General features: G+C 37.4%; 1 non-coding gene across 1 annotated transcript; it reads right to left on the reverse strand.

The window, feature by feature from the left end:
* Window positions 1-11,146: 11,146 nt before the first annotated feature.
* Window positions 11,147-11,335, reverse strand: LOC130018181 (U2 spliceosomal RNA). The gene has a single exon (XR_008791489.1). It is a non-coding gene; the product is annotated as a U2 spliceosomal RNA (small nuclear RNA).
* Between the last annotated feature and the right edge of the window lie 543 nt (window positions 11,336-11,878).

Consider the following 11,878-nt stretch of genomic DNA (forward strand, 5'->3'; position numbering starts at 1 on the left):
CTGTTTTCTGTTCAGCGAATGTTTGCTTTGTCTAAGATCTTGTCACTGGACCTTTTTAGAACTGTGGTCCAGGAGTTCTGTCTTGGAGAGACCTTCTTCAATTTATAGTAAAGCCACATGTCCCTGTATGAGATCCCTGCTTCCCCTCCCATCTGTCTTGGCATTGTGATCCCACTCTCTCTGTCTGTGCATAGGTGAAGAGAGAGGGACAGAGCATCTGGCTGGGAACTTCTTTGTTGGCTTCTTTCTGGGGACACACACAACAGTGCTGGGATTACTCATGGCTTTGCACTCAGCAGACCACATTGGGGTAATGGAGTGGTTGAACCTACATTGTCTGTGTGCAAATAAAGTGTCTTACCTTTGATATTATTGAGCTCTGCCCTGTGGGCTTGTCTTTATCAACTGTTGTATCCAACCCCCAGCCGGTCAATTATTTATTTCTGAATGTGAAAGGATTTCTCCGGATAGATTTGGAGAGGTCAATTAAATAAACTAGTCTACCTGGCATCCCACTCTATCATGTAAGTTATTTAGTTTTCCTAGGTTCTGGTTCTCTTCCAATGAAACACTGTCTAGATGGAAGAGACATCAAGAGATTACCCTAAGTACTCTCACTATAGGGCTGGAGCAATAGCACAGCGGGTAGGGCATTTGCCTTACAAGCGGCCAACATGGGCAACCCGAGTTCGATTCCTCCGCCCCTCTTGGAGAGCCTGGCAAGCTACCGAGAGTATTCAATATGCCAGATACAGTAACAACAAAGTCTCCAATGGAGACGTTACTGGGCCCGCTCGAGCAAATCGATGATCAATGCGAGGGTCTTTTACCTTTACTCTCGCTATTGGAAAACTTAATGAAACTTCAAGGTGGATTCATCGCTCCAGGATAAAATCAGCTCCATCTATGCCATCCAGTAACCAAACTCTGACAGACAGTGAATCCAATTATTGCTGTGAGCCCATCAGGGACTTGAAACTTTTTTTTATCGAAACTTGAGACCATGTCTTCAAGTGACCATACAGTGAATAGGGCCTTTACTTTGCATCTGGCTGACCTGTGTTCAATTTCTAGCACCACCTATATAGTCCCCAGGCTCCACTCACTCTGAATCCTGAGCACAAAGAAAAGAGTAAGTTCTAAGCACAGCTAGGTGTAGCCCGAGTGTAGAAAGAAAGAAAGAAAGAAAGAAAGAAAGAAAGAAAGAAAGAAAGAAAGAAAGAAAGAGAAAGAAAGAAAGGAAGGAAGGAAGAAAGAAAGAAAGAAAGAAAGAAAGAAAGAAAGAAAGAAAGAAAGAAAGAAAGAATGAGGGAGGAAGGGAGGAAGGGAGGAAGGGAGGAAGGAGGAAGGAAGGAAGGAAGGAAGGAAGGAAGGAAGGAAGGAAGGAAGGAAGGAAGGAAGGAAGGACAAAGGGAAAAAAAGGCCAATACTAACCTAGAAGTTAGGTCTATTACCATTGAACATATCTTTTTATGTAGTCAACAAAAGCAGTTTCCTTATAATTCAATTTATTTTACAGAAGGTTCATCAGAATGCAAGAGAAAGAACAAAAGCTAGTTCTGTGGCCATTATTTTCCTTAAACACTCTGCCACTCCTGGGCCAGGTAAAGCTTTTCTCCTCTAGGGCCTAATGTTTTAAAAAGTTGTTTAATTCCTCTCAGTTCTTTTTCAGGCTGCCCATCCTGAAACCCAATAAACTTTCCTGGGCCCTGTTAGTACTAAATTATTCTGAGATTTCATCCCCTTACATAGGTAGTGTCTTATCCATTTGTCAGCATAAAGACATTACAACCGAGGGACCTTTACACATGCGTCCCTTCAGAATTTAAGGGGGTCAAATCTCTAAGAAGTAAATGTTGCAGACAGATAGATAAGGGCTGCTACTTAATGAGATTCAGAGAAATAAAGAAACTTAAAAAGTAATTGCACAGAAATGAAGTAATCTAAAGGCAAGAAAAACACATCCCTTTGGATGCAAATCCTGAGCTCCCTTCTTAGAGATGGAGAAGCTGAAGCATCACCCAGAAGCTGAAATACCCCATACAGGGAAGGGTACAACGCAATCAGTAGAGGAGAGGCTAAGGAAGAATTCAAAGGTCATGGCAAGAAAATAAACAGACCAGTAAGAGCCTAAAGCTTTCCTTATGACAACATTTAGGTTAAAAAAAAAAATCAGATACAGCTGGTAGAAGACTCTCTATCAAAACAATTTGGAGACACTGTATAAAACCTCCCCAAAGCTATCCTCTGCTACTTTTCGTTGTTTTTTTTTTGTACTTTGGAGAAGGCATTTCTCTTTCTTGAGCATGAATCACTCTCTCTCTCTGTCTATGCCCGTGTCTCTGTCTCTTTCTCTGCCTCCCTCCCTCCCTCCCTCCCTCCCTCCCTCCCTCTCTCTCCCTCCCTTATTTCTCTCTCCCTGTTTCTTTCAATGAATTATTTTGCTTTAAAAATCCATATGCAAAGAAATATCTATTCAATCTTTACTTGCCAACAGTCTACTTTATAAAATCAGTTTTCTAAACAAACAGAATTCATACATCTCACATAATAAATGTTTTTTTTTGTTTGTTTATGAACATTACAAAATACTCAGCTTGAATCTGAGAGCAAGCAAGGAAATAACAAAACATAAGCAAAACAAAGCATTGAAGAGAAAAATAATGTAATTTCTAGAGTTGGCAGCCTTGAACTTTAAACTTGAAATTTGAGTGCTGGAGAGATAGTAAAGGGTTAAGGTTGGGGCTCATGTGCAGTCCAGTCTGGTTTTTACCACCAGCAGGACACATGGTCCCCAAAGCACTGCTAGGAGTGACCCCTAGGTACAGAGTCAAGAGTAATTCCTAAGCAAAACCAGGAGTAACCTCCCAAATCAAAAAAATCCTACACCGAAAAGAAATGAGTTTGGTGACTCTTTTAATAATGATATATACAAAATAAGACTAGAAAATATTGTTCATCTACATTAGAAATTAAGACACAATTATACCAGGAACAATGATCGAAAATCAGCTGTCTTCTCCAGCAGATAAAGAAAAACACATGCTGACTCTCTCAAAAACATGAAAGGTCTATTGTGGGATAAGTCATCCTACATGGAGTTCTAAACTCCAAATAATTAACAAGTTCTCAAAAAAATAACTGTACACATACTTTTATAACAGCATGACTGACAAATCTAAAAAATGATGCCAAATAAAAAAACATCACAAAATATCAATATATTTAATATACTTTAATAAACAAAATAATTTATTGATTTGGGAAGTATACTTCCTTCATAAAAAATAAAGTTATTTTCTTCAAAAAATTTGGACAAGAATCTAAATGAGAATAGGAACTGAAAGAAGAAATGAATTATAATTGTTTAAGAACTTTGGGTTTTCTAATTATCCTCACAGGTTCTATTTTCTAAGGCCAGATAAAACAGCTAATGCTGAATTAGAGGGTTGTGATTGGTACTAAGTTTCTTTGATAATGATGTTTTTCCTTTAAGTGCACACTGACATTCTTAGATATATGACATGAGATAAGTTACTGAAATAGCTTTTATCATGGATCCTGATATAAAAATTAACTTTATTAATAGAACCAAATTAAATGACCAGCATAAGAAGAATGGATAAGCAAAATATTATACACAGTACTTCCTGGAATTAGTCTTCACAAAGTAGACATGTGTAAAAGCTTATTATTAGAAAGTTAAAATTTGAAAATATTCTGCTACTTATGGCAAGCAAGCCATAAAAGATCACTTATTGTATGTTTTCGTCTAAATTGAAGGTAAAGGTAAAGGTAAAGGCCCTCCCGTTGATCGTCGATTTGCTCGAGCGGGCCCAGTAACGTCTCCATTGGAGACTTTGTTGTTACTGTGTCTGGCATATCGAATACTCTTGGTAGCTTGCCAGGCTCGACGATAGTCTAAATTGAAAATGTAGAATATTTAAGTGTATAAAGAGAAAAGTAGATTATTAGGCAGGAACTGTGTCTGTGAGGAAGATATGGACTCTAATTTCTCAATGAGTAGAATGCTTGTATGTTAAGGATGACAAGATACATGTGAGAGCTCAATCAAGTCCTAACTAATCTATTTGTGTTCCAGTACAGCCTCCTGAATATAATAAAACAACTACCTTGCATTGTTTACAATAGTTGATGGTATATTTGTGTACTCAATCACTTAATCACTTAACTTCCCGTTAGTCGTCGATTTGCTGGAGCGGGCGCCAGTAACGTCTCCATTTGTCCCTGTCGCGTGCTAGTGTAGCCCAATGGTGTCTGTTCGCTCTAGGAACACGAAGAGCCTCAAACCGATCGTTCATGATGTTCACAAAGAAGTCTGACCATCTGGTAGGTGGGCGGTCACGCGGTCTTTTGACATCCCGTGGAATCCAGTCAGTAACAGCTCTAGTCCAGCGGTCATCTTTAAATCATTGATTTGTGTACTCAATTAATAAAAAATTATCTCAAAACACAATTCTCATATGAAATATCAAATACAGTAGTTAAAACCTGATATTTTATTATACAAACTAGAAAAATGCTTTTATATGTATGCATACCTATACATACATATACATAAAGCCTAAAGTATACATACATATACATAAACCTAGGTTTTCAAACAAATAACTATACACAAACTTTTATAACAGCTAAAAATTTATGTCAAATGACATAGACATGAACACCAAATAAAGGGTGTTGGGAGGATCCGCCCACGATGGGAGAGCATGCTGAGGGTAGACTGTCGACCAAGCATGATTGCCACTCAATGCCTCTTTTGCAGACCATGGCACTCAAAAGGAGAGAGAGGGAAATGCCCTGCCACAGAGGCAGGGTGGGACGGGGGCTGGGGGGGGAGGGGATGCTGGGATCCGTGGTGGTGGGAAATGCGCACTGGTGCAGGGATGGGTGTTTGATCATTGTGTAATCAAAACCCAGGCACAGAAATGTGTGGGTCTGCAGCTGTACCTCATGGTGCCTCACTATTAAAAAATAAATAAATCTTAAAAAATGACATAGACATAAACATATACATATGCTAGAAGCCTAATATCTCCAATATAATTCAACCCTTTGTTTGTGATGCTAGCAGTCTGTCTCCATGAAGAGGACAGTTTCCCTTAAATATGTAAAATAAATTATCTAAGTATAGTGCACTGTGACTGGTTACTTTTTTTTCTAAACCATAAACATTGGTCAAGTCTGGTTCACAACTAACATATGGACTGAACAAATCAGAGGTTCACAGCAAACAGAGAGAGAAACCAACAGATCTATCAAGTGTTGTCAAAGCATGGAGGACAAGTAAAAACTGCCACACTTCCATAGATACAGCTTGGCTTACCAATGCTAATATCCTGTTTCTGGAGTACAAAGAAGAAACCTATCCAAAGGGCACGATGCAATGTCCTGTACTCATTGTCTATAGAACAAAGCACATGCTTTGTGTTGGGACTTACTGGAAGCAATTTTCTGTCTCCCTTGTAAAATTTTTACTGGATTTTGCCAAGGTTTGTGGTGAGAAATGGAGCTAGGGCTTAGAAATGCTGAAGGTCAGCACGGGGTCTCACGCTACAGCTTAATGCCAACCTTGTGGCCTCCAGCAAACGTCTCAGAAATGACCTTCTGGAGCAAACAAAACAAACAAGTTGAATCTGGGTTTTTACCAAGATTTCAAAAAATTCTCACCAAGCTACATATTTATTTGAATATAGCAATAGCACAGCAGGTAGGGCCTTTGCCTTGCATGCGGCTGACCTGGCCGACCCGAGTTCGATTCCTCTGCCCCTCTCTGAGAGTCCTGCAAGCTACCGAGAGTATCCCGCCTGCACAGCAAAGCCTGGCAAACTACCCGTGACGTATTCAATATGCCAAACTCAGTAACAACAAAGTCTCAGAATGGAGACAATTACTCGGCCCACTCGAGCAAATTGATGAACAATGGGAGGACACCACTACAGTGCTACAGAAAATGAAAAATCCCTTGTACTGCCTAAGAGCCCCCACTTAGGAATGAAAACCAAAAAAGAGGTCAGAAGATTGTGAAAGTAGTTTTAATATAATTGCTCATCCCAGACTGTATGTTTGTACATCCTGTACAACATAAAAGACTTTAAATGCTAAAATTAGAATTGGTAATGGCTGCTGGCACTGTGCCTATGTTCTAATACGGATTTCTAAATGTGCTAAAAAATTAAAATGGAAATTTAAAAAATATTTTTAAGTAAATGGCGGTGAGGCTATTTATATAAACATGTATGAAATGATGATAAACAAGTGCTTAAGGGAAATCACAGTCAGAATACTGGCTTTCTTTTTACTTTTTACGATTTTATTTGGGGTCCAGTCTTCCAAAAAGTACTCCAAAAACTCAGAGACACCTGACAGCAGTTCGCAGCTCACAGGTACAGAGGTTCAATGTGAGGGTCTAGGATGGAGTTTGCATGGGTGCTGGGCTCTGGTGCTGAGGAATACATGAGCCATCAAGGGGTGCCTCCAGACCCCCAAGGGCTGTATCCAGCTAGACTTAGGGTCACCATGGTTACAAAGACCAAACCAGGGTCAAGTGCATGCAAGGCACAGATCTTAATCTATGTTCTCTCTGTCTCTAAGCTTGTTTTACAAAATAGAAAGACTGAGACCAAATGATTTTATTCTCACAACATGAGGATCTGATTTGTAAACTCTTATGCTAATTTAAAAGACAAAATATAGTCAAAACACTCTTAAAAAAGAAAAAAGCACAAGAATTTAAATGTCAAGTACCAATTGAATAATAAAAGATAAATAGACAAATATATACATGGTTACCTATTTTTTATTGCTTAGCTGGGTGTATTAATACATATATGTATATATATATATATAATATTTTTATTCATGGTCACGGTTCTCCCGTCATTCATTGATTTGCTCGAGCGGACTCAGTAACATCTCCATCGTGAGACTTGTTGTTACTGTGTTTGGCATATTGAATACATCACGGGTAGCTTGCCAGGCTTTAAGGCACCATAATTTACAAAGTTGTTCATAACAAAGTTTAAGCACACATTATTCTACCTCTATTTGACTACCAATAGGACCTTTCTTACACTAATGTCTTCAGAGTCTCTAACTTCCATAGCCTGTCCCCTTTGACAGCACGTTTTAAGTTTATTTATTGTAATTTGGGCCTCCTCCAGGCCGGTTACTGGTCTGTGCTTTCAACATTATATTTTAACAAAGACAGCAATCTATTAGGGAGAGGGAAAGATGTTCAAACTTTTTAATATAGTATACCTTTCATGGAAAAATAATATTCCCCCATCATCACACTTACAATCAAAAACTTAAACTACAGGTTGCTGGTTATTCACTAAATAGAAAGACAATATACTAAAAACAACCTATTTTACAATCTTCCCACCATAAACAGATGCACACTCTACTTTGTACAGAAGTATCCATGGCATCATTATTCATAATTCTCAAGGAAAATGAAATTAATCAAATGCCTATTAATACTTCACAGATAAATAGCATTGTTTATGGAATACGACAGTTAATAAAAATAAGCTACAAGTACATAGAGCAATGTAGATGAATCCCACAGCATGATTTTTAAGGGGAAAAATACAGAAAGTCCATACAATTTCATTTGTATTAAACACCAAGCTAGTTAAAATTTTACCTGGACTTTTACGCAAGTTGTATACACATGGTGAATTTCTTTTTATGTTTTGATTTGCTGTTTGATTTTCATACCAATTTTCTGGAGTCTTCAAAATGTACATTGAGGGTATATAAACTTTTATGTATGTACATTGCACATTTTTGTTTTGTAGGACCACACCCTAGGACTTACTCCTGGTTTTGTGCTCAGTGGTCACTCTTAGTAGGGCTCAGGTTAACAACCAGGTCAGTCCTATAGTAGGCAAATGCCCTACCTACTATATCATCTCTCCAGCCCTATATATTATACTTTTATAAACAAAACTAATAAAAAGTGTGCTGTCAAATGACTTTCTCCATACTTTCAGTTAGCAAAGGCTTACCAATGTTAATAAAAATATGAAGAAAACCAAATAGAATGCACACATATGTAAAAATACATACATGAATATGTATATCTAATTACATATAAATGTAAGTGGCCTGTGCAATTTTAACTAGTGATTTACATTGGCAGTATATAGCCCCAATGAGACATTTGACAATATCTAAAGTCATGTCCTTATTCTTTCTGAGACAAGGAATATGTAGTGAAATGGCTAAATATGGAACAACTTTGATAAATATATATATATATATGTATGTATGAATATATACAACAGCCCAAATTAAATAGTTACTTGATTCAAATTGCCTTTTACAACAAAGTTGAGAAATCTGACTTAAAAGCTGTTCTACTGAACATGCCTTTAGTGAAACAATGCAGATTTCTTTAGACCTATTCTCTCCTTGATAGCAATTCCCAGCATGTTATCCTGGAGACCCACAGGACGGCGTGTGCTATTTGCCATATGCTTCCTGACAAATTCTTGACTCCCCTCAGCTTTAAATTCCCTGAATATTAATTAACCTTTAGAACTGCAAGTCAACCGAATCATGCCTTAAAACCACAGTTTTTTTTTCCTCCTTTCACTGACCTGAGTTTATTGTAGTTTATTATTTTCTTAGTGCCAAATAAAAGCAGAATAAAGAGAAAAAGCAAGCAAGATTTTGTTCCTAACAAAGTAAATAGCACAAAAGCTTTGTTTCTACTCCCAGACACTTGACGGTCTAAAATCTTGTCAAAGTATTTTCAATTTGATGATTCTATTTCCATCTTTGTGAGGGAAAAGAGTTTGAGGTCAGGTTTACTGGACACTAGTAAAATTGTTCCTTCTAAGCTGTATGCTGTGCTAGAAAGTCAAGTATTCTCAGGGCAAAATAACAGAACAAGGAAGAGTCTTAATCTCAGTTAAAATGAGATCCCTCTTTTCACTGTCCAACACAGTAAGAGTTATTTTTCTGGACAAAACTATCGACTCTACACTCATGACTGCACAGTAGATTATGAATTGTGGTGGATTTTCAGTGTCATGTTTAGTTCAAGAAATCAAGGATTTCTACAGTTTCCTTGCCCCCCTCCCCATGCTTTAAAAATTCTTAAAGCTGATTCTATGAAAAATGGTATACTCAAACACAAATCTAAAGAAACCATTATTGAAGTGTAATTTATTTATTTTTTTGTTTATTTTTGCTTTTTCGGACACACCCAGCGATGATCAGGAGTTACTCCTGGCTTTGCACTCAGGAATTACTCCTGGCGGTGCTCAGGGGACCATATGGGATGCTGGGTATCAAACCCGGGTCGGCTGCATGCAAGACAAATGCCCTACCCACTGTGCTATCATTCCAGACCCCCCCCCACACACACACCAAAGTGTTACCTCATTTTATAACTTTCTTGTAAAAGTCAGTTATAACCTTGGTTTGAAAGATAAGGGCAGAGCTCAATAATCATTTTTAAAAACTAGACATCACTTTTGTTACCTGTAGAAAAGCTTAGGACTTATAGGTAATGGTAGAAAGTAGATTTGAATAGTTTTGGGGGTGGAGGAGTACTCCCAAGCAATACTCAGGTGATCTGGGGACTAACTGTATCAACTGGTTCAATATTTAGGCCCAATGATGGAGCACTGCTTGGGGACATTAATTTTGATCATCGCCAAGTTCACATCTAATGTGCAGGGCATTCACAGTCACATCTGGTAGGAACTGGCATGTACCTAACATATCGACCCGCACATGCAAAGAGTCTACTCTAATCGCTTGAACCATCTCCTTGGCTGTCATTTTATCTGAGTTTTCACATTATAATACACTTTCATTCGTTTAGTAAAAAAAAAAAGACTATGGTAGATACTTTGTGAAAATAATTGCAATTGGTTAGACAGAGGCTGAAATACAAAGTGAGATAGTCGCTCCCTTAGACACTGCCTTTGCAGAAAGTTGTGATAAATCCATTATGGATAGGTAGAGCTAGGTTGCAGGAGCACCTGGCAGACCCCTAAGTTTCACGAAGCAGGAACTCAACAGTTTCATTATGCCTGAGCAGCTGCAATTTCCCAAGTCTCAAGCTCACAGGACTTGTTTTCTGAATCTAAAAGATAACCAAAAGCTGCTTAATTGATGCCATCATCAATGTAAACCATGAGTAGTTTTCCATTCAAGGAGGAGTATGGATATTTCTTTATCACATCATACCATCATTTACAGTTAATCCCATTACTTTATTGTCATTCTAGTTAGGCCCATTTACATATGGAAGGTAGTTCTGTTCTGTTTTGTTTTCCCTTTGGGTTCCATTAGCTTTAGGTGAAAGTTAATAATCTATATAATTATAAAGTATATTTTTTTCTGAAAATGGAATGTCACATAAATATGAACCATTGCTAGAAACTACTTGAATTTCTTTTGTCTCCCTTAACATCCTGCTAGCTCTGGGGAAGTTTACTATCCCACTCACTCATTTCAAATAATGTGTCTTCCTCTCTAATTAAGGAGGACGTTAATTTCATTAGCTGAACTAATTGCTATCATCCCTCTTAGACCAATTTATTCCAGGCTACCTTGTGATTTTTAAGGTCCCTTTGCTCATTTTTTTCCAGTCACTAAACAACCTTGAGTTGCTTCTTGGAATTCCAACCTCTGGGAGAAGAACTTTTTGTCAGACAAAGCCCTTAGGTATACTAAACTCTACCTGTGATATATTAGTCAACTCAGAGAGTAAAGCTATCATTTGAGTAATTAAAGCTGATGATCATTTGCTGTGACACAAATAATCCACCATTATAATCATTTTTTTAAAAAACAAGGTCTACTCGGCAAGGTACAGTTGGGAAATGAAAATATATTTGCATCAGTACATTTACCTAGGGCCCTTATATACAAAGGATAATGAAAGCAAGCTCTCTGATACACTAAATTATTACATATTTTATTCAATAGGAAAAATCAAGTATCTACTGTGCATTCTATGTGGCCCCACAGTGTTCTAATATTGCATTTGTACCATTTTCAATCTATTGTTCTACCTTTCTTTGCTAATAAACATGGCTTATAGAACCGATATTTTTCTAGTGGAGTAAACATTATTTTAAAAAACTTTCCCCAAAGAGGGTGTATTTTTCCTGGAGATACTGCAATGCTAGATGGATGCATGTAGTGTGCAAAGAAAGCTCCTATTTCATCTCCCTACATCAAAAATCCGTTTCATAAATTGCCACCAGATAGAGGATGAAACATATTAAACTGTTAAAAACAGAGACTACACTCTCTTATAGCCAAAAGGCCAAGAAGTAATTGAATGGAAAAAAAAAAAGAAACACTTTTTTTGCATGTACATTTGTATATTCAGATTAGGTAAGTGAATAAACATACACATTTTAAAAATTCCAAAGCTAGTTCAGTAACAAGTTAGAGAATACCATCATTTGTAATAAGGTATTCTCATGAGAAGAAAATATTAAAGTGGCACCCCCCCCCAAATAAAACCAACAAAGAATTTGGATATCATCATCCAAGTGACTAAACAGAAGGATTGTCACGTTTCCTGCGGGACCTCGGTTCCCCTGTGTTAGAGAGCAGCTGAAATGCTGTGATTTTTTTTTTCCTTCTAGACCTACATAATCTTTTTATAGGCACATCAAAATGTTCAGCCAATAATACATTTCAAGTTTCAGGAAGAAGAAAAAAAGTTTAATAACCTTGAATAAGTTACCTATTAAATAAATCTGGAATTTGGCATATAACACTTTATTCTTCATGTTTTGGATGTAATTGCTACTCTTGGAAGCTCTGAGCAACAAGGAATTTGGTAAATACTATGTTGATTCAGTATGTACCT

Source organism: Sorex fumeus, unplaced genomic scaffold (assembly GCF_029834395.1).
Source record: "Sorex fumeus unplaced genomic scaffold, SorFum_2.1 ptg000240l, whole genome shotgun sequence".
NCBI classification, from domain to species: Eukaryota; Metazoa; Chordata; class Mammalia; order Eulipotyphla; family Soricidae; genus Sorex; species Sorex fumeus.